The sequence below is a fragment of the Acinonyx jubatus genome, chromosome B4 (genome assembly GCF_027475565.1).
Source record: "Acinonyx jubatus isolate Ajub_Pintada_27869175 chromosome B4, VMU_Ajub_asm_v1.0, whole genome shotgun sequence".
NCBI classification, from domain to species: Eukaryota; Metazoa; Chordata; class Mammalia; order Carnivora; family Felidae; genus Acinonyx; species Acinonyx jubatus.
The window spans coordinates 120,948,259-120,972,952 of NC_069387.1; positions in this window are offsets into that span (position 1 = coordinate 120,948,259).

The following is a 24,694-nucleotide window of genomic DNA, read 5'->3' on the forward strand; positions in this document are numbered from 1 at the left end:
TCGTTGCATCTTTTGGCAAAACTGTCACGAATTCTAACCGCCAGGCTCCTCAGCTATAAAAAAAGGAAAATATAATACTTCCAGAGAAGGTTTTTTGGAAAATTCAATGTAGTGTTGGGCCCAATGTCCTTAGCACAGTGCTTGATGCAGTAAATACTTAGCCAGTGATAACTGTGGTTTCTAATTCCCCAATTTTTATGCAAATAAGGAAACTCAGTTTTAAGATGTAGTGGTAAATGTATGTAATGCTTTGACACTTTTCTCCAATAGCTATAGAGCTAATAATCTCGACATAGCGGACAAGATCATCTGATTAGCGCAAGATGAAATTCAGACTCCATATTTCATTCTTGGAAGGGGGTGTCAGTGATGCAATTTCACGGCCACGGGCTGTGCTTACGAGGAGATTCTGTGGTTGCACAGGGAGCACTAGCCTGTTTCTACTGGCAGCCGTTTTATATTGGTAGGATGTGTTGAGGCTGTGTTGGCAGAAAGATGATATAACAGCAAAAACAACAATACCAGTTGAATATATTTTGAGATGCTGTCATTGGTCAGGAGCTGAGTTTCATCCTTCGCACGCATTATATTGGCTGAAGTCAAGACACACTTGTGGTGCCCCGGAAAGGCCTGGAAACCTGGTAACGCTGTCAGGTTCTTGTAATCTAAAACCAGTCAGGCAGAGGCAGTGCTGCAGGCTTACCCAGAGAGCCAAATAAAAAACGTGTGCCATTCAGCTCGGGGGGAACTGAGGAAGACAGCATGGGAGAGCTGGTGGAAATGGAAATGAATCATCTTCAGGCAGCAGCTTCAGGACGTTTAAATTTCCAAAGTTAAATCACCCAAGCTTTTTTTGCAAGTAAATCGTAATAAAGAAGTAACTCAGTGTTAAATGAATGGAACTACCGTTGTATTAGAAAATAGATACATTTGGGAGAAATTAATATAAAGTCCAACTGAGGACACTTAGAATTCCTACACAAGTGCTTCTAATTCTAAGCAAAGATCTTAGTAAAAAAAAAAAAAAAAAAAAGTATTATTCTTTAATTCACCTGCGTGAAGCCCAAAATGACTTTCCATTTTTGCTACTGTTCTTAAGGTAGTGGGTATTTTTCTTCCCTTTTTAAAAATTCACCAATTTCACAAATATGACCTCGTTTAAATCTAACCCCCTTTTCTCTCCAGCCCACAGGTCACATGAGAAGACCAGGAAGGGAAAAAAAAAAAAAAAAAAGATTTCAGAAAGCACAATTTCTTTGAGGAGTCACTGTGCCTGCTGCAAAATTATTCGAATGAAAAGGTTTTCTTTTCGGAGGTAGAACGACAATTAAGGTCGACCTCCTCCGTTCAAATTAAAAAAGAGAAAAAGGAGTGTAATGAAGAATCTGACTCCTTCCTCTGATTTTACAAGTTCAATGGTAATCTAACCGTGCCATTCATTTACAGAAACCATTAATTTTACTATGTGGCTCAAAGTAGTAGGCCTCAGCTTTCATTCTCTTGCTTCTCCCCTCCCTTACTCTTTGTGTGTGCACCTGTTCGGGCCACTTTAGCATCCCATTTGTAAAACTTTGGATAATCCCCTGGCACTAACCCTGGTGTGATAATACTTCTGTTATTCAGCAGCCTAATTACAAAGGACAACACAGATAAAACACTCCAGTCCTATTTTTAATAGCTGATTTGCCAATTTCTCCAAGCTCCAGAGAGAATGGTCTCCAAATCTTGCTGGATTTAAATTTAATCTGAATTTGTTCAACACATGGAACTCCAAATACCTCAGAGCAGACCTTTTGTTGTTAGACTTTTGGACAACTCACTCCTTCTCCCACCTCTCCTCCACTTTAATAGTCACGTTAGGAATCTGTCGGTTTTTTAGAATATAGTTTAACAATATAATCGGAGCATTTTTAAGCATGCTCCAACGTCCTTTGGAGACAGATGTTGACGCCCTCCAATAACAAAACAATCAGAGAGTTGGGGCTTGAGGCACCGAAGAGTTACTTTACTCAATTAAGCTACGTGAAAGATGAGATAGTCACACTTCTTAATTTCACGGATTCTTCTGAGGGCAATAGCTTCAGAATGGGAGTTCAGTACAGAAAAATGTGTCTAATATTTCTTTTCTGGCTTAAGATGGAAAAAAGAGAGGATTATTTCTAATTCATGACAAACCTAAGGAAAGGATCATTACTTCAGTACAGATAAGCCTCCCAGCATCTGGGTACTTAACTCGACTTCTTTGATCTAGAAATGAGCCTGGAGATCTGACAAGAAGAGCCAGTCTTGGGAGTTCTGGGTACTTCCTGGTCAGCCAGAGAATATCCCCAAATTTTGAGGGATTGACTAAATCTCCCCCACAAAACATGTTTTGGGGGGTTTCAAAGGGCACCGAGCAACTGAAGGGCAACCCCTACCATCTTCTTAATCCCTTGATTTTGAAACCCCGAGTAACTCAAGGGAAATTTAATACATATGTTTCTGATTCGCTTACACTGCTTCATCAAAACCGTGTTGCGTAAGAGCTATTTGATATCTAAGGAGACTTCTCAGTCTTTTTTCTAAGCCTTTTATTTTGCTTCAGGAAATCACATTTTCTTCGCGCTCAGCAGGATTGGAAGCAGGGAGGCCTAGATTTGGTTCTAAAGGCACTCACAAAACCAGCAGAAGTTTGGGTACTGGCAAAATAAATTGCTCTGCTCTGTTACAGAAACAGACAAGTGAAAATGCTGACGAGTGAAAAATTCAAAGATATCATCTGAGGTGGGACACCATAGGTTAATTTCATCTACTTTGCCATTTAGTAATTTCATCAACACGTACATTTCTGCTTTGTAAGAGACTAATTGTAGTGGATTAAATGACAAAAGACTAATAAAAACATTCATCGCATTTTGCACATGGAAAAATATGTCATAGACTAAAGTGATTCCGAGTTTAGTCCAAAATGACACTGTAACTTGTTGAAAACACTACTATGCTGAGTCATATAATGAGTTCCTGGGTCATGTGACACTGGTGAAAAATATGTAGGAGAAATTACGTAGAAGAAGAGACATTCCCTTTAGATCATAAGAGAATCCAGTAATTATGGAGGATAATTTGGTGCTTTAGGGCAAAAGTTTAGTTCGAAATTTGAGTTTTTGATCAATCACTGACATTTTCTAGAAGAGTTATAATAAATTAGTAACATCAAGGTAAAGCCAGTTATCTGTGAGTGGTTTATAATAACATACTGGTGTATAATCACAACATTTACTGAGCACTTAGGGTTCAGGCACTGTGCTAAGTGCTGTATATAAATGATTGCATTTAATTCTCACATAATCCTATGAAATAAGTGCTATTATTTAGTTTTTAATGTTTATTTATTTTGGGGAGAGACAGAGAAAAGAGGAAGTGAGAGAGAGAGAGAGAGAATGAGTGGGAGAAGGACAGATAGAGAGGGAGACAGAGGATCCGAAGTGGGCTCTCTGCTGACACCAATGAACCCGATACGGGGCTCAAACTCACGAACCACAAGATCATAACCGGAGTTGAAATCGGATGCTCAACCTACTGAGCCACCCAGGTGCCCTGGATGCTATTATTTTTACACTCATTTTTTTTCTAATGAGTAAAATGAGGTCCAACAATTTAAAGGGAAAAGACTATCGGGTCAGGTATGGCTATTTCAATCATCTCTTACATTAGTGCAATATATTTTTTTCATAGGACATGATTAATATACTCCATTTTATGAATAATATAATATTTGCACATAAATACTCTAGGTAATGTAAGGAGTTGGATGTTATGAACCAAGACCAGGTATCATCTCAGTTACGACAGTCTTAAATACTGCAAGCCGCGTTTCGTAGCCTTATTCTTGTCTAGCTGATCTTTGCCAAAATGTCCCTCCTTGCACTAGCTGGGAAATGTATCTTATTTGTCTAACGCTTCCCCGGGTCTGACAGTTCTTTGATCCTTAAGGAACATGGCAATTGTTCCTTACAAACGAGTTAAATTTTCCCTTAAGGATGACATAAGGAGTCCCAAACCTAGAATGTTAGGAGAGTCAGTGCCTCAGTGGTATGGTTCTGGGAAAGTGGAAGTTGAATTCTAGAGGGTACATTCTACCTACACTTTTCGTTGTTGTTATCCAACTCCTAGCACAGTGCCTGGCAGGTAGCAGGTCCTCGGCAAGTTTTTGTTGAAAGAGAGGATGAACACATGACTAAATAAGAAATAGACGTCTTCGTATTTCCTAGCCTCGAGGTGGACATCAATAAAAACACATATGAGATGGTTTGTGATTTGGGTCCCTGAGGTCTCTGCTTCTGTGTCAACTTGTATGTGGAAAGTTAACTCTGTTAGCAGCATGAGAACTACCCCTTTCCTTTTGCAACCAAAGCAGTACTAGGGTCAAGAGTTCTGTGGTGGAGTTTGTGATAGCCACCTCTCAGGTGGCCCCTGGTGATTCTTTCCTCCCGTATTTTTGCTCCTGTGTAGTCCCCTCCCATGCTGAGTAGGGCTGACCTAAGAGCCAACAAAATGTTGAAGAAAGGATGTTGTACGACTCCTAACACTGGGTCATAAAAGGCATCATGGCTTCCACCTTGTTCTCTCTTCGGGAATTGTGGGAAGCAGTCACCTCATGTGAGGACACTTGGGCAGCCCAGTACAGAGATCTCTGTGATGGGACAGTGAAGGGTCAGTGGGACAGTCACGTGAGTTCTCCTCAGAACAGATCTCTCAGCTCCGCAAGCTTCAGGTGACTGCAGCGTTGGCTGACATCTTGACAACAAACCCATGCGAGGCCCTGAGCCAGAAGCACGCACCTCAGCTGCTCCTGGGCTCCTGACCCACAAAATCTGAGTCCAAAAAAAGGTCTATTATTGCCCTCAGCTGCTAAATTTTGAGGTAAGTCCTTTGTCAGCGATAGCTAATACAGAGTCATATCAAGTGACACAGAGTTGTTGACTCGGACATTTAAGAAAATAAATATATGATATCATGTGGTACCTCGTTCTATTGCTTATCTTTTTCGATTTGTATTGGTCCATCGCAAACCAGTCAATGAGACTCCAATCTTTCATATAAGAATTAGGCCTAACAGTATCTTTTCCTAGTGATGTTTCACGTGGTCTGGGTGCAATTTGTGGAGATTGTGTGTGTGTGTGTGTGTGTGTGTTAAAGGTCCCTAGTTAAAAAAAAAATTTTAAAAACAAAAGGGGGCACCTGGGTGGCTCAGTTGGTTAAGCATCCGACTTCAGCTCAGGTCATGATCTCATGGTTCATGGGTTCAAGCCCCGCATTGGGCTCTGTGCTGGCAGCTCAGAGCCTGGAGCCTGCTTCAGATTCTGTGCCTCCCTCTCTCTCTGCCCCTCCCCTGTTCACACTGTCTCTCTCTGTCTCTCAAAAATAAATAAATGTAAAAAAAAAAAAATTAAAAAAAAAGTTCCCTAGTGATTTCAATTCATAACGAAAATAATTCTGAGACATCATGAAAATTGTATCCTGGTGTCAGGTTTACTCTGTGACAACGGTCAAGACATTTTAGCTCTCTGCATTGTAAAATTGAGAATCTCTTTTAGCTAAAAGTTTTATGACTAAGATATAGCTACCAAACAAAACCAGGCCTGACAATGGTGATTGGCCACCCTCGGACTTAAAATGTGGGTACTTGGAACGTCAGCATGTCCCTGATGGACACAAAAGAGGTTTTGGTTTAAGGTGAGCACGTGGGCAAAAATACCCCAAAAGCCTCTGGCACCTAACTGCCACCACGCACTGTGTTAGAAGGCAGAGCAGCTGCCGTGGCTCCCAAACAACAGCAAGGTAGCAAGTCATCAGTGTAGACAAACTACTTGGAGATTGCCTACCAACACCTGAAGTTTTCATTTTCCACGGCTTGTTGGGCGGGAGTGGGATCTGATGTGCGAGGGAGGGGAATACACGTGTTCCTGGCATCGGCCCGATTTCTCAGCTCCGTGGAGGAACATGTCTGCCCACACGAGACACGAACGGCAGTGGCACCTTGTGACATCATGTGGGACGTGGGGGGAGGCATGGTCACCACTAAATTAACTGCATGTGCCTTGGGGAGTTTCAGACAATATGAAGGCCACCTATAAGAAGCACAGACTGAAATTATTGTTATATAGGCAGCTCGAATCCTTTCTCCGACACTAACCGGATGTATGGCTTTAGGTAAATTATTTAGTTACTTTAAGTGTCATTTTCTGTAGATGGGTCTACAACGAGCAGTGCCTACCTTATAGGGGTGTTGAAGGATGTAACAATCCACGTAAAGCATCAAGCACAATGTCTAGCACACTGTGCCGTCTAAATGATACCAATATCATAATAACTATTATTACAATTTCACCCTTGACCCAAGTGGTTTGAAGAAAGGCTTTGGAAATGGGTTTTTTGGTGGGGAGATACCTAGGTTTCAACCAGGAGTTATAGAATATTTATAAATCCTGTTTCTAAACCAGACCAGACAGAAGTCTTTCACAACAAGCCAGGCAGAAAGCTAAAAAGCCACGTATGATTTGGGGCAGACTTATTTCACTGGGACCAATGGATAACTTTTGTTCCTGCAAGGGGAGGGCGCTTCCTGTGAGAGACAGTAATGTCATTATTCATGCAGTAAGCCAGCCCACTTCAACTGCTGATCTTCATAATGCCTACAAGTGTAATAAAAAAAAAAAAAAAGAATACAAAAAAACCACTTGCTTCCTTTTTTATGAGTATTGACATTCTTGTGCAGTATTAGGAGAGCTAATTTAGCTTCCAGTTCTAAGAATTTTTGAATCTATAGCCAGTAATTATTGGCATTCAGAGGTACAAAAGAGGAAAACAAAGCTTGCAAATTCTAGCACATTCATGTGGGATTGGGAGCTGAATTAGGATCCTCACACCCCATTGAATGATCAGCCCCCCTATTAGAGCCTTATTAAAATGGTAATGATTATATGCCAGCTATAGGCAGGCAGCCGCACCTGTCAAAAACTACCCCGATTATCCTGTTCATTGAACTGTCTGGCTCTTGAATCAGTGTCTCAGGTTTACTTCTCTGTGAAGTTTTTTTTCCCCCGGTTTAAATAAAAAAGGATACAAGAACAGATATTTCTTTGGGGTCACAGAACGCTCTCAGAGTCCATTATATCTTCTACTAATTTTCTGTTTTTGTGTCTGGTACGGCAATATGATAGGGGAGCTGTCCTCTTTTTGGTTTGGGATAGAAATAGGAGAAAGAAACAGAACAAATGTAAAGTTGCATCCAAATAAAAATTCTCATGTTAGTAAAAGATAGTGCAAATCTAGAATTAATCTGCAAACTGGGATTGTTCGATTGTCAGGCACAAGTACGGTGATCGAGGCATAGATTCTTGTTACTGGTGCATCGTTTGACAAGCCTAGAGATCTGTTGTCCTTTATTTTCAAGACATTTGGGGCTGCCTTCTACCTTCTGCCTTTAAAAACCCACAGAACAATAATGTGTTTCATTCGAAATCACGTTTTCCCCTGAATGAACCGTATCACTCATTGAATGCACGATGTTGGGTTTTTTTTACAAGATTAATTCTGCCCTTCCTGGGAGGGAAAGTGTCTTTTAAAGTCTTTCACCTAGTGGTGTGTCAAATTCCATACTTTAAAAGAGCATCTATGAGAGAGGGCACTGAGGAGTTGGATGTCATCAGTAGGACTTGTGACAGATGCTGTAATGGTAACTGGTCAGAGCACGGGAGGAGAAGAGTCAATGCACAAAGAAAAGCAAAGTATTTTTTGCTTGTCTTGTTTTTGTTTGCTAGAGGATGGCTTCCTCTGATTCTAGCATTTCTTGGGGGACATCATGAAGGATTTTGGTTTCCTACAGTAGCTACTGGCCTGCAAGGATTCCTAATACTTCTCAGCCACGAGTCCAAGCCATCGGAGAGGAGAGCAGGAAGCACATGAGTTTTTCCTACCATCTGCCTTTTGGTAGAACTTCCCCCTCCAGGTTCTTTGAACATGTAGGAAGCTCATAATAGAAGGAATCTCGGATTCTTTTGTTAAATTGCAGGAAGAAAGACAAAATTTGAATTTAGGATTTTGTGACCCTCTCTTAGCCAAGAGTACCTGGGGTTTCCAGTCACTGGGATATTATGACACGAAAATACTCACAGCTGGGTCTGTTAACCGAAATCTTAATGACACTGAGCTGCAGCATCTATGACTGTAACAACAAAAGAATGCATTTTTAAAAATGTTTTTAATGTTTATTTATTTTTGAGACAGAGAGAGACAGAGCATGAGCAGGGAAGGGGCAGAGAGAGAGGGAGACACAGAATGTGAAGCAGGCTCCAAGCTCTGAGCTGTCAGCACAGAGCCCGACATGGGGCTCGAACTCACGAACTGTGAGATCATGACCTGAGCCAAAGTTGGACGCTTAACCGACTGAGCCCCCCAGGGGCCCCAAAAGAATGCATTTTTTACAGCAATTCACAACTCATCTGAGACATTCTTTCTCCAAATGCTATTTATTTATTGAATGACTTCAGTGAAATGTATTCTCCTGCCTCCCCAACACCCACCGCCTCCTACCTTGCACCCATCCGGTCAGTACTGATTGAATATCATGAAGTACCAATGGAATCATTCTCAAGTCTTTGTTGCCACCAGTTTTGAAAAAGGTTGTATTATGAGATAATTATAGAATTGAATAATTGGTTACTGTGCAACCAAGATTATTACAGGGATGTCTGAGTAGCCAAATCCTGTTTACAGCCCTCAAGCCCCTTGACCTTGTTCTAGTGAACAGCTATTGCCTCTCTGTCCAGAACCACTCAGCCTGAGGCCTTTGTGATGTGTCACCATCCTGGGTCTCCTCCTATTTCCCTTCTCTTTTCTTTCTTTTTTTTTTTTTAACATTTATTTATTTTTGAGACAGAGAGAGACAGAGCACGAACGGCGGAGGTTCAGAGAGAGAGGGAGACACAGAATCTGAAACAGGCTCCAGGCTCTGAGCTGTCAGCACAGAACCCGATGCGGGGCTCGAACTCACAGACCGCGAGATCATGACTTGAGCTGAAGTCGGCCGCCCAACCGACTGAGCCACCCAGATGCCCCCCTTCTCTTTTCTTTCTACATCTTCTGTCTTAGCAATTTATCTTCTCCTGTGATTCCTTGTGATCTCCTCTAAAAAGACAGCCCCAAATTTCGACCACAAGTGGACACTTCTGTGGTCATTCATTCCCAACACCTGATCTCCTCTTCCCTCGAGAATGTCTTATGAGTCCCCAGCTCAGCTCGACTACTTCCAAGTTAGCTGTTGTTAAACCTGCTCCCGTTTCTGTAGCATTTTCCCCTGCTAACCGGTCACCAATTGGTCATCAATATTCAAACTCTATAACGTCTTACAGCAGGATATTCTGATGAACTAGAGTGTCACCCCACCCCCTCTCACACCCAGTGCTTTTACACATACATTTTGTCTTATAGAGACCACCATTCACCTGGCAGTAAGGAGATGTCACGGAACAAAAAAATCTTGGGTCTTCAAGTTCAAAACCAAGACTCCAAGGGAACTCATTCAGTAAACACTGAATTTGAAGCAATTTGTGGTAAATTCCAGCCCCCCTATCCACATCAGCTCAGTAAGGATATCTTGGGTTGAAGGGGAAAATGATCAGACCAGAGGGGTAAGTAGGGAAAGAAGTCTGTGAGCTCTAGGACAAGGAGACCAGGATTGAGCACATTGAGGATTTTCACAGCTTCCACTCCTTTGGATGTCATCCTTAGCCAGTCCTGTGAGCCTTGGAGAGCTGAGCCAGTGCTCAGGTGGAGATTCATCTCAGTGCACAGTGTACATGGCCATGCTGGCCAGCTCCATTAGTGCTTTTTCATGATGGCATCTGGTGCTCATCTATGGAGAGTAACCAGCAGAAAGGACTTGGGACTTAGGACATCAAAGTCCTAAATGACTCACTGTGACCTACTAACTTACCGTGTATGGGCAACCTCCTATCCCTGGCTTTGTAAACCTCTCCCTGCCAGCTATCCCTTGAAGTGGAGAATGGGCTCTGTCCTGCATATTAGAGAGAGCATGGTGGTGTGAGAGGAAAGGTTCCAAGTGTTCCTCTTAGTCAAGGCTGTGGTGGGAGAAACAACCCACCCCACGATCTCTGAAATCTGTGACCTTATTTCAACTTTGCTTGCCACTAGCCTATATGAGGTCTTTGTTACTGCCTCATTCATGCTGTATGTCATTAGTTTTTCCATCTGTCTTGCATATTGGGTCCCTTCAAGTTAGTTTACTGCTGAAACACCATGAGTGGTCTTCCATTTCATATTGAATCAAGTTCAAATTACTCTTACGTCTTATCTACACAGGTACTAAAAGCCAGTCTTCCCTCCCATAAGCTTTAAAGGGACCATCCATTCCTGGCTCTGTTTGAGTTCATCGACACCAGAGGTTCCTTCTTATCTCAACAGATTTCAGTGCCTTCCACTCCTGGAGGTCCGTGTAATTCATGGGTCCTTTCCCAGATATCATCCTTCTACAGCAAAAGCTAGAAGTCATCTCTTCCTCCTCTGATTCTCCACAGTGCTTTATCTGCACCTTTTTTTCTGGCCCCTTTACCTGTAAATATTCCATATGTACGTATTATGTTTACCTCTTTGATCGTACATCTCTTGAGGGCAGGAGCAAATTATGTTCAGCTCCAAAGAACCCAAGGTTGGCTTTGCCTGCTGCATAAAATTCAAGATGCATGCTTGTTAGAGGAAATCAAATTTTTTATTAAGTATCTGTGGTTTGTGCTATGCATCTGGTTGGACTGAGCTGTTAGTGTGTTCTGAAGGCACTTCATAGTAAAATTGTTTAATATTCAGTGCAAAAGGTGAAAAAAAGTAGAAACACTCAAAAATCAAACAGTCAGGTTAATTTTATTACTTTGTGGACTGATTCATATCAGCGTTTAGCAAATTTTCAAATTGTGGCATTTTATTTTTGCCTTGTGCCCCACATCTTGAATTCTTTTTGACTCTACTCTTTCACAGCCCAGGATCTATCAGAACATCCTTTCAGAAGCCCAGACATTCTTACCAGTTGTACCACTACTTTGATTTAAGCTACCAACAACTGTGTGTGTATATATACATATATACATACACACACATATACATAGTATATACTTATATAATGTATAATATATATAATTATATGTTATACATTATCATATCATATTATGATCTCCATCACCTAGATTACTGTAATAGCCCCCTAATTGGTCCTTTGCCCTTACAGTCTAGTTGAATACAACAGCAAAGCTGATTCTGTTAAAATGTAAGTCAGATCATGTCACAACCCCACACAAAAGCGCCAGTGGATTCCCATCTCATTCAGAAGAGGCACAGTGTTTTTATAGTGATTTACTTGGCCTTACCTGTTCAGCCTCCAGTCCTGCCTCATCTGTGACCTCTTTTCCTGTCACTCCATTTTCTGATGGCTCCCATCCAGTCACACTGGGGTCCTTGCTGGTTCTTGAAAACCCCAGATACTCTTGTGCCTTAAAGTCTGTGCCTGATTGCCTCTCTGTCTGCAATACCCTTCTCAGATTTGTACGGGACTGACAGCTCATTTCCTCCAAGTCCCTGTGTGGATGCAAATAAGATCTATTCCCAACAACCTTGTTTAAAATTGTAGTTGCTTGAGGACTCCTGATTGCCCCCCATTTATCACCTTCCAACATACAACATAATTCACTTATTTTATTTTCTGTCTTCCTCCACTAGAATGTAAGTCCCACGAAGACAGATTTTTGTCTGTTTTGTTCAGTGGTATATCCTAAGACCATAGATTGACTTTTTTTTTTTAAAATTTTTAATGTTTATTTATTTTGAGAGAGAGAGAGAGAGAGAGAGAGAGAGAGAGACAGAGCATGAGCAGGGGAGGGGCAGAGAGAGGGAAACACAGAATCCGAAGCAGATTCCAGGTTGTCAGTGCAGAGCCTGATGTGGGGCTTGAACTCATAAACTGTGAGATCATGACCTGAGCCAAAGACGGAGGCTTAACTGACTGAGCCACCCAGGTGCCCCTACTTCTAATATATAATAGCTCTCAATAAATATGGAGTAAATGAATGGTACTGTATTAGACTTAGAAGGGAGGTCTCTACAGATTCTCTGGTCTAGTGGTTTCTGATTGGGGGTCTCTGAAAGTCATAATAGCATCTCTTAGCACTTTCTATAATTTCCAAAAAGTCTAATAAAAACAAAAACTTGCCTAGGATAAAACTGTCTAGTTTCGTGGCTCCCAAACTGTGCTAAAGACCAGGGTCATCATCTTTTCTCATCCCTTTTATATCACTTCACCAGGCTTTCCCCCTAGGTCTGTGCAGAGTCTGTGGAGGGATTTTTGAATACATTAGATTTTGGAAGGAAAGTGATCACTCTGTGCTCTAGTGAAGAGTGTACTTTTCCTCCCCTTGTCGTGTCCTTTGGACACGGCATAATTCTTGGAACATACTCGAAAAACGCATGCTAGGTTGAATTATATAGTGACCTTTCCACATATAGACGATAGTTCTTAACTCAGATGTATACTGATGATAATTAATCCGACAGGGAAGCTAGAAAAACTGCTTAGTTCACAGAAGGAAGGAATCAGTGCTGGTTAATGTGTCAACGCGTTAAAAATTGAGTGGGTTGAACAGGTGTGCTTGGAGGTGACTTTATTTCACAGAACTTCTTGTGACATGCTAGAAAGAATGTAGCTCTAGAAAGTTATATATAGGTCTCTTAGTTAAGAGAAACGTTTGATCAAGAAGTCAAAGCCTTTAACACTTTTTGTGTAGCTTGTGTGTTAGGACTTCAGGATAAGGATATTTTGAATTTCATCCTAGACAATAGAAACACCAGTCTTGGGGCGCCTGGGTGGCTCAGTTGGTTAAGTGTCCGACTTTGGCTCAGGTCATGATCATAAGGTTCATGGGTTCAAGCCCCATGTAGGGCTCTGTGCTGACAGTTCAGAGTTTGGATCCTGCTTTGGGTTCTATGTCTCCTTCTCTCTCTGCCCCTCCCCTGCTTATGCTTTGTCTCTCTCTGTCACTTAAAGGTGAATAAACGTCAAAAAACAAAATTAACAAAAAAAGAAACACCAGTCTGATTGACCAAATCCAAGTCAGCAATCTCAGAAACGTGTTGAGTTAGTAGCCATAGTATCTAGAGTTGTACATAGAATAGTTTCAAAACTGAAAAATGAGAAGTGCAGAAAAATGTCTGCATTTTGCTCTCCACAGATGGTCCCCTGGCCAACATAATTTTCTCTCTCATTTTGATGATATGGGCTGGAAAATGTCTCAACCAAATTAAGCTAATGGAGGTCGGTGTGTGGTATGTGCCATTAATTTGAAAAACAAGGAGATAGAGGAAAGACAAGGTAATGATTTGTGACAGGGGCCCCAAATTTGATTTAAACAATTCAATTACCCTTTTTAAAGTCCCCCAAAGAAATGTGCTGCAAAGCTCTCCATTCCCCACCCAGGCGGGCAGGGACACAAAAGCTGCTCTTAATAGCAGTTCTATATTACTTACTCTGCGACAAAAACAAAACAACCCCCAACGTATTCTATTGTAGAATATCAGAGGTGGTCAGGTAGTGAAGGGCTGTTTTTGCAGGGCTTGGGGAACAGAGGATGGCATGTGCATGAGAACAGGCAGGGTACCCTGCTAGGGATGCTGGGCTAATGTTGCCAAAGTCGCTGTGGTATCCCGAGAGATTTAAGGGAATTTCCATCTGCAACAGCCCAAAGATGCAAAATAAACTTAAATTTCAGCCCTGGCCTCACAATGGAAACCAATGGAAGGGTGTACTCTTCTAGGGACACCAGCTCTAAAAAGAAGCTTGAACCCTGTTTCAATGGCTCTCTAGCTCCCCTAATCTTGGGTAAATTGGTTAGGTTTTCTCTGCCTCAGTTTTTTCATGTGCAAAATGGAGATTATGGTAAGTCTTATCTCAGAGGACCCTTAGAAGGATTAAATGAGATAATTCATATAAAGTATTTATAACCAAATTGTGCTTGTGAAGGTCAGAGCTAACCTACTATGGATGCTAAGGAAACTCTTTTAACAAGCAAACCATGAATAATGTATAGTTCTTTGTTTTTCTTATTTTAATAGTGACAAAAACACTTCAAAGTCTGAGTTCTTAGCCATCATCTGGGCACTGCCTTTCAAAACCCATCCAACTCATCTCTCACCATAACAAGGAGCAAGGGCCGTGTGCTTAACCTTCTATAATTTGGAAAAGAGAGAGCATTCTCTGATCAAAGGGGAGATTGTATCAATTAGATAGGTTTATCTACTCAAGGGATATATATTCTTTTATTCCTTCATCCACAGAGCTAAAACCCAAGTGTGAGACCACTGTGACTGTGTGAAAGTGCTATGTGAGATAAGACCACAAAAAAATTGTTCAGTATCTGAAACAGAACAACCTTGGACGTATTTCACAATTTGTTATTAAGTACACAACCTTTGCAAAGGGCTGTGGCTACACCACTCCATAGAAGGATTGCACACCATCGTGTTACCTTATATGTTCATGGAATTAATAAAAGCAGCCAGATGGGTTTGAATGAGCAAAGACAGTAGTCATCAGTTTGTATCTGGCACATAGTAGGCGCTCAAGTATTGGAAGCTACGGTGACAGTAACAATGATAACAGATATGATGGCAAAGAAACTGTATCTTAAGAAGAAAACAAAAATAATTTGGAGACACGCTGTCTGTCAGTTACAACATGGATATTTAAAAAAAAAATGTGCTCACCCTACTGCAAACATTCTGATCAGGAGGTGATTTTTATCTTTTATATCCTAAAGTCCAAAATTGGCAAGGTATTTGCAAGTAAAGTCGACTGGAAGTAACATTCCAAAAATGTTGAACAGGCTGATCACTTTTTGTGGTACCACTAGGTTGAAAATACAGAGGCATAGATTCCCTTTGTTGATGACTTCGTGACATCGATTCTTATTTCAAGAGATAATTGTTGCTCATCTACTCACCTGTATGTTCTGAGTCAACCAAAATAAGCAAGAAGTAGAAACAGCTTTCTAGAAGTTGTCAGGGTAGCGGGGATGCAGACACATTGGTTTTAAGCCAATAACTTAAAAATCCAGTAGATCTCAACTAGAAAAGAACTATATATATGAGCATCCAGAAGCTGGACACGCTAGGCATACAGCGGCTTGAAGGGTGAGTTGAGGAGGGGCTGAGGATCTTTATCGTGTTGACCATTGCCTACTTTGTCAAATACAAAATAAATTACAACAGACTTTTTGGGAGAACTCTGAAAGAATTGGAAAAGATATTGCATCCAAACACAGGAAACTCTATTCTTTCAGCTAAAACATAATGCATTTCCCCCAGTGGTATGAAGGGCTATATCTGGAAAATCATTTTTAGTGCTTCTGTATTTCAGGAAAATGTGACCAATGCTTAACCACCTAGTTCAGGAAAATGTGACCAATGCTTAACCACCTAGTTAACAAAACGTTGCACAAATAGGAGTATCACCTTTCTTTCTAAAAACCCAAAATAAAACTTAAAATGTTTACCTGACATTTTAGACAACTTTCATTTCTGTGTACTGGGAAAATAGACCAAATTACTCAAGAATAAAAAACATATACATCCTTTGAGTAGAGAAACCTGTATAATTGGTGCAATTACCCCTTCGATCAGGGGGTTCCCTCTCTTTTCCAAACTCTAGAATAGTTTTGTTGATGAAATAAGTTACCCGATCCTGCCACACCTGCCAATTTTCTCTTACGCTCATAGTATGTTCTTAGCCCGGTTCTGTAACTTGCGTGTGATTTTGGTTTCCTCTTAGATAAGGAAATCAGACTTTGGATGTCTGTGCTGTTCAGATTCCCAAGGCAGGAGGGTATAGGCCTGGTGTCCTGCCTCTGGAGCCACACATGCCATGCCCACAGGCCTGGCCCAAACTTTGGCGGGCAGTCTCACCCGCAGAATCGGTGAGCTGATGATGAATGGCTGTGAAGGCTTTGTGATTGCTCAGGCTCCTTTGTGGGACCGGACAATGGAGGAGGACACAAGTCTGGCTCAGGAGAGCAACGGATAAAACTGCTGGGCAGGATGGCGGGCTCCCGCCGACACGACCACTTGTTGACATTGAAAGGATTTCACAACAAGTGAGCAGAAACAGAAACGATTCTGTTCGGCGGGGCTATTAGTTGCAACGTGTGGCACCGGAGCGGTCACTCCCGATGTGTTTCCCCACTAATGAGCTCTGAATGCCCATTAAACTGGGCTGCTATAGGCCCAGAGCCACCCGGACAACGGCATGCATGAATGCCTTCCCCTGTTACTATTGGTCGGCCCAAGGAAGGAACAACTGGTATCACTCAAATTTAACCGGAGTTGACAGTACAGTTAAATGATCATTAATTAGAGTTTGTGGGCAGATAAAGGCTCAGAGCCATTTCTAATGACAAGATAGGTTAGTGTAACTCACTCGGGAGCATAACGCGGCCTGGTCCTGCCCTATTTCTTGGGCCATGTGGAGGGGCATCCATGGAATTCTGGACAGGGTAAAATAACCTATAGAAAAGGGTGGGGGGATGACAAAAACAGAAAGCTTTATAAGATATAGGAGGTGTTTTAATGAAAAGGAATACCTCAGAAATAATGCCGGGAACTGAATTCAATTGTATATATAAAAAGCCCTTCATCAAGGACGTGATGGCATGGTAGGAGGTGAAAAAGACTTAGCTAGAAAACCAGGCTTGAACTTTGGCTTTAAAATGTGTTTGTTGATTGACTGTCGGCAACTTTTAAAACTAAGGAATCTCTATTTCCCCACCTGTAAAATGAGAATAATCATCACCCCAACTTCATAGGGTTATTGCAAGGATCATAGGAGGAAGAAGCTCGTAGATTATGTTGAATCACACAACTGTTGGTTATCTCTCACTTTTGAACTACCTTCTTTCGGCACAGATATGACCTATCCAGCAGGTAGGTTGGTCTATCAGGGCAAATAAAGGTAAAAACAGTCAGTGAAAGGGCAAATTTAAACTCTGCTTTCCATATATCTTATTCTGAGAGGAATGATTCAAGCTACATAACATTTCAAACTACCTCAAGAGAAAAATCAATCACTCTCTTAGAGGTATTTTCCCTAGTTGTTCATCTCATGATATCTCCTCAGAAATAATGGCAATAGAGCTGAATGAAGAACAACATGTCATGACGGTCATACTCATTGGAAGATTAACATCTTGCTCAGAAAATAAGAAATATTTTCATATACATCCTTGACATCAATCACTGCTTCCATACTGATAACCTATAAATCTCTGCCTAGAACTTCATCTGCTCTCCTAAGATCCAGATGTGGCACCCAAGCTTCCTTCTTAATTAAATGGATACTTCCCAGGATTCTTAAACTTCATATTTCCTTAAAAATTAGCTTTTGCTGGGGCGCCTGGGTGGTTTGGTTGGTTAAGCATCCAACTTCGGCTCAGGTCATGATCCCATGGTTCATGAGTTTGAGCCCTGCATTGGGCTCTGCCCTGACAGTGTGGAGCCTGCCTGGGATTCTCTCTCCCTTTCTCTCTGCCATTCCCAACTTACACTCTCTCTCTCTCTCTCTCTAAATAAATAAATGAATAAACAAAACAAAATAAAATAAAGTTTAAAAAAAGTTAGCTTTTGCTGTGTGATAAACTTCTTCAAAACTTAGTCATTCAAAACAGCAACTATTGGGGCGCCTGGGTGGCTCAGTTGGTTGAGTGGCTGACTTCAGCTCAGGTCATGATCTCGCAGTCCGTGAGTTCGAGCCCCGCGTCGGGCTCTGTCCTGGCAGCTTGGAGCCTGGAGCCTCCTTTGGATTCTGTCTCCCTCTCTCTCTGCTCCTCCCCTGCTTGTGCTCTCTCTCTCTCTCAAAAATAAATGAATGTTAAAAAAAAATTTAAAAAACCAGTAACTATTGATGTAGCTCATGATTCAGTGGGTTGGCAATTTGGACTGGGTTCAGCAGGGTGTCTGTGCTGGTGTTGGCTGGACTGGCTTATGTATCCATGTTCGACTGTTCAGTAGGGTGGGCTGCTGGTCCAGGATAGCCTCGGCCAAGGTGGCTTGTCTCCGCTGCACACGATCTTCCGTCCTATCGTTGGCCAGCCTAGGCTCACATGGGGTTACATGGTTCCAAAAGAAAGAGAAGAGATGTTCAGAGCTCTAGACTGGAACTGGCACATGTTCCTTACTCTGCATTCTTCTGGCCAATGCTAGTCTCAAGGCCAGCCCGGATCCAAGGGGTGGGAGAAAAGGTTGAGTAAATTCCATTTCTTGGGCCAAAGTTTCACTGCAAAGAAGTATGGATACATGGGGAGGAATTAATATGGCCATTTTTGCTGATAATCCCAAACTGAACTTACGTTCCCAGTGAAACTTTCCTCACTCCTGTTTTTACCAGTTTGCTTAAAGCCATCAAGCCCCACCCAAAAACTTTAAGGTTATTCTGGGACATTCCATGCTGACAGTTAGTGGGTGGCTGAATTGCATTTTGTTACTTGCTTGATAGGTCTTTACTCAATACTCTCATCATCTCCATTCTGAAAGACTCAGGATGAATATAGATTCTTCTCATTTTTACCTGGACTATTCTTACAACCCAACTGATGTGTTTTCAGGGTTATTTTCTATATTAGTCTTCTATGGCTATGTCACAGTTTGCCACAAATTTAGCAGCTTAAAACAAGACCCATTTACTATCTCACAGTGTCTGTAGGTCAGAAACTCGGGTACAGGTGAGATGGATTCCCTGCTGAGAGTCTTACAAGATGTCAGTTGCATTATTTTCCTTTCTGGAGCTCAGAACACTTTACCAAGCTCATGGGGCTGTTAGCAGAATTTAATTCCTTGCAGTTGCAGGACAGAGGTCTCTACTTTCTCACGGGCCATCAGCACGAGTGGCCACCTGTTGGTCCTATTACAAGGCCTGCTCTATAAACACAGGAGTTTGCTTTCTTCCACGTCAGTAAGAGCGCATCTCTCTGACTTCCATCCTTTGTCCATCCCAGTATGCCAACACAGAATCTTATATACGATATGACTAAATCACAAGAATGACTTGACTTATCCTTTACACGTTCTTCTCACTCAAGGGTAGGGGATTACACACGTTTTGCACACCTGCTCACAGGCAGTGAGAATATTGGGGGCCATTTAGAATTCTGTCTACTATACGTCCTCCAAAAGCAGCCATCTCATCAGAATACAGATTGGATTATGCCACTCCTTGGCTTTTAATCCATTCATGTGTTCTTATCACCTAAAAGGTAAACATCTTCCTTGACAGATTAAATCTTTCCCTTGAAAGTCTTTCTCACATAAGCCGGGACACACAGAAAAGACTGTCAGTTTAGAATAAGCTCATCAAGTCAGAGACACGGCTAGACCAGCAGGCAAGTGGCATGTATATAAATGGCTTGAACTCAAAACATAGCATCTGTTCAGTTTTGAACTATATTTAATCTTGGGACCTCTGGACACTAAAAAGTAATCAGAAGGAAACTGTGTGGGCCAAATGGGTTTTTCACTCTTTTTAAGACTCTGGAGAATAAAATAAATACACTGCATACAAACATGAGCTGGCATTTACTAGGAATAAATAAGCAAAAACCATTTGCGATAATGTCTAAAATCTATAGCGTTACAGTTATTCAACAACATAATTAAAGTTTGTCAACTGTACTCAATCTCACTTAATAGCTCACATTTATCATGTGGTTGCTCTAAGCCAGGTGCTGTGCACTTGCTTATATGCAGCATTTCATTTCAACTTTATAGCAAATGCAGTAGATATGACTGGCTCCATTTTTTGGATGAGGAAACTGAGGCAAAAGGAACGTAGGTAGAGCATAGCTAATAAGTGACAAAAATGATATTCAGATATATATAAACGAAGTCACATGTGACTTTCAGTTCCGGAAACATGATAGATGCAGTGCAAAGGGCCCCTTCCCAGACTACACACACACACACACACACACACACACACATTGAACAAAATATAACATGGTTACTTAAATACACATGAATTCAAATAAAGAAAGACAAACTCCCAGATACCAGAATGAAGAGCCAGAGTGAAAACTGAACAAATGAGCATGACAGTAACCGAGGGGGACGCTGGATGTAGAAATATATTCCAATAGCTAGGAGTTGGAGGTGTTCATGTTCATGTAGGGAAAGAAGACTGAGGTGCGGCCTTGGGCCTGCCCAAAATGTGCAGCTGGAGCTGAAGCATGTGCAGGATGTTCTAACCCTGAGGGGCCTCCCTCACCAGGCAAGAGTGGGGAGAAAACCTCTACCCACAAGGCCGTGAGGGCAGCAGGGATGTTTGCCTCTCCTTGGGGCTCTAGCAGAACAAAAGGCTCCACCTTTCCCATGAAATAGCAAAACCCACGCCTGAACTGCCTGCAGGGGTGGCTTGGAACGTACGTCTCCACGCTGTGCTGGTGCTGAAGGCAAAGAAACACACGTGAAGATTTGTCTTAGACAGAAACCGGAAGCAAATGAATGTGCTCATTATCCTCATATGTAGAGACGCTTCTACCTTGGCTCGTGGGACCTGGCAGGAAGAAAATACAGAGGAAGATGAATTCATAGTGAAAAATGACCAATCACACAAGGGAATGATCCACTATCAGGGAGAGGCAGCAGACCCAATAAAGAGCAGACGAGCAGCTCCATAATTTCAGACCTTATTATAATCTGAAGCTTATAAAACAGGAAATAAAAAACTTAATTTTAAACATAGACTGAAAACTTAAACATAGTTAGATCTGAAGAAAAATTGAACAGAACTGCCTGCAATTTAATATATCTTATTTAAATTAAAAACTCAATATACACACAGCAGACTAGATCCAAGAAGCAAAAGTACAGATGTGGAGCTACCTACGAGGAAATTACACAGAATGCTATACAGAGGGATGAAAAGATAGAACATGTGGAAGTTATTGGTGTTTTTTTTCCTTTTTAATTGAAGTATATTTCACACACAGTGTTATATTAGTTTCAGTACAATATAGTCATTCAACAATTCTGTACATTACTCAGTGCTCATCTTTTTTTAAAATGTTTATTTGTTTTGAGAGAGAGAGAGTATGGGTGGGGGAAGGACAGAGAGAGAGGGAGACACAGAATCCAAAGCAGGTTCCAGTCTCTGAGCTGTCAGCACAGAGCCCGATGTGGGACTCAAACCCACAAGCTGTGGGTCCTGAGCTGAAGTCAGAGGCTTAACCGACTGAGCCTCCCAGGTGCCCCATGTGTCCTCTGAATCTTCTATATCCACCATGTGAAATTTGAAAGGAATGTTAGTGACGGGAAGGATAGAACATAGTGATATAACATTTCAACAGACATTTTGGAAGAGGTTTGAGAATGGAGAAGACAATATATTCAAAGTTCTTTCCAAAATTCATTAGAAATGTGAAACTGCAGACTGACAAGCCACATTAGTACCAACTGGGACAAAAAGAATGAAGTCGTATCTGATAAATCATGATGCAATTGCAGAGAAAACTTATTTTAATGTTGCCATAGGGCAAAAAGACTGACAAGACTCCCCAGCAACAAAAATAGAAGTCAGAAAATGATGGAATAATGTCCAGCTTTCCTAAAATTCAAGAATGAGGATGAGTTTATCGTCTGTAGACCTTCACCGAAATAAGATTAGTAAAGGGTACACCTGAGTGAGAAGGAAGCTGAAACTGAAGGGAGCAGTGTGCTCCAGCAACAGTGGAAAAATAAAATACCAAATGCGAGGGCAAATATGAACAAACATGCACTATTTTCTAAAAAGGGGTAATTTTAAAGTTATAATTCCATACTATTTGGCAATGGAAAAGGATGAAGTCTTGCCATTTGCAACAACATGGATGGAACTGGAGGGTTTTATGCTAAGCGAAATAAGTCAGTCAGAGAAAGACAGATATCACATGATTTCACGCATATGTGGAATTTGAGAAACTTAACAGATGACCATAGGGGAAGGGAAGGGGAAAAATAAGATAGAGAGGGAGGCAAACTGTAAGAAAACAAACTGAGGGTTGATGGGGGTGGAGGGTTGGGAGGGAGGGAGAATGGGTGATGGGCATTGAGGAGGGCACTTGTTGGAATGTGCACTGGGTGTCGTATGTAAGTGATGAATCACAGGAATCTACTCCTGAAGCCTAGGCTACCCTTTACGTTAGCTAACTTGAGAATTAAAAAAAATTTTTTTTAATTAAAGTTATAATTCCATAGTTTTATTTTTATAATTCCACAGCTTTATAATTCCATAGTTTTGTTTTAAAACTGTTAAATTTTTTCTTTAAATTAAAAAAAAACATTTTAATATTCATTTATTTTTGAGAGAGAGAGAGACACACACACACACACACACACACACACACAAAAGGGTGGGTGGGGGAGGGGCAGAGAGAGACACAGAGGGAGACACAGAATCCGAAGCAGGCTCCAGGCTCCGAGCTGTCAGCACAGAGCCTGACACGGGGCTCAAACCCATGAGCCTTGGGATCATGACCTGAGCTGAAGTCAGACATTTAATTGACTGAGCCGCCCAGGTGCCCCTAAAATTTTATTTTTACATAAAAATAAAATTTATTTTTAAAATAAAACTATGGAATTATAACTTTGCAACGGTAACATGAAATGTAAGATGCGTGATCTAAACTTTTTGTGTCATTAAGAAGGAATGCAGAAATATTGTTAAACTTTAGACTTTGTGAATAGAGTTAAAAATTGTGGGTACCCACTAAAAGTATGAAAGTAATGTAATGACTTCTAAACATTAAGGGTGGGAAAAAAGGAAATAAGGAAAAGTCAAGCAGGAAAAGAGGAGCAAAAATAGAATGCATGGGGAAAATAAAACTAAAAATTGAACAACAAAAAGAAATCATATGTATCATTAATCACAACAAACATGAACTTGTCAAACTCCATAATCAAAAGACTATGACAGATATACTCAGATTGAATAAAATTATAAAATCCTAAAATCCTACGGCGGTTTCTAAGAGATACTATTGAAATACGATGATGATGAGAGATTGAACATAATGCGAAGGAATAGTATTTACCAGGAAAATATTAATCAGAAGAAGGCAGGTGGGAATGCAAACTGGGGCAGCCACTCTGAAAAACAGTATAGAGTTTCCTCAAAAAGGTAAAAATAGAACTACCCTACAATCCAGCAATAGCACTACTAGGTATTTTACCCAAAGGATACAAAAATACAGATTCGAAGGGACACATGCACCTCAATGTTTATAGCAGCATTATCAACAAAGCCAAATTATAGAAAGAATCCAAATGCCATTGACTGATGACTCAATAAAGAAGATGTGCTATATACATACAACGGAGTGTTACTCAGTCGCCAAAAAGGATGAAATCTTGCCATTTGCAATGACGTGGATAGAGCTCGAGTGTATTATGCTAAGCGAAATAAGTCAGTCAGAGAAAGACAGATGCCATATGATTTCACTCATATGTGGATTTTAAGACAAAAAACAGAGGAACACAGGGGGAGAAGAAAAGAGGCAAACCAGAAAACAGACTCTTCATATTACAGAACAAACTGAGGGTTACCGGAGGGGATGTGGGGGTGGGGGAACGGGTTAAATGGATGATGGGTATTATGGAGGGCACTTGTGATGAGCACTGGGTGTTGAATGAAGTGATGAATCACTAGGTTCCACATCTGAAACTAATGTTACCCTGTATGTTAACTAACTGGAATTTAAATAAAAACTTGGGGGAGAAAAAAGAAGACAGTGTAGCACTGTTAAAGGGAATGCTAAAAGTAAGTAATGCTAAAAAGAATAATTTATCAGAAAACTATGGCAATCCTGGCCTGTAAGAACCACACCATCCAGATTCACACCATCTAAATCTGCAATCAGATGATGACAAATTCACAGGAGAAGCTGAGAAACTGATAGGTCAGTTAAGCAGACAAAGTAATTGGCAAGGTCACAGAACATTTTGAAAAACAAAATAAAAACTCCTGAATGTATCTCCTGTATATTGAAACATGGAATCCTAAAATTAGAGAACAGTATCCTTTTTAAGCACACAGTGGACATTTTACGAAATTAACCGTGCACAGAGTCACAAAGCAATTGCCAAAAAGTACTAAAGAGTCAAAGTGCCAGTTTGATTTTTTTCTCCATGACATAAATATTAAAAAACAATAATAAAATTATGGTCACAAACCTCTCATGTATTTGGAAATTAACAAAATATACTTTTAAATAGTTTACTGGTTAAAAATGTGTTACTGAAATGACAAGATATTTAAAATTAGGTGACAATGAAAACACTACGGTTTAAAGATTATGAGAGGGAGCTGTACAATACTTGGACAACATTTATGATCTTAAAGACATAAATTAGAAAGAGAGAGACATTAAAAATGAATGAGTTAAGCATCTAAGTCAAGAAGTTAGAAAAGAGCAACAGTGTAAACTTTAAGTAAAAGAAATAATAAAGAAATGTGTTAATGAAAAGAAAAAAGATAAAGAACGAACAAACCAAAAGCTGTCCTACTGCAAAGACTAATAAAATCATTCTCTAGCATGACTGATTTAAAAAAAAGAGGAGAAATAAACAAAAAAAAATTGGT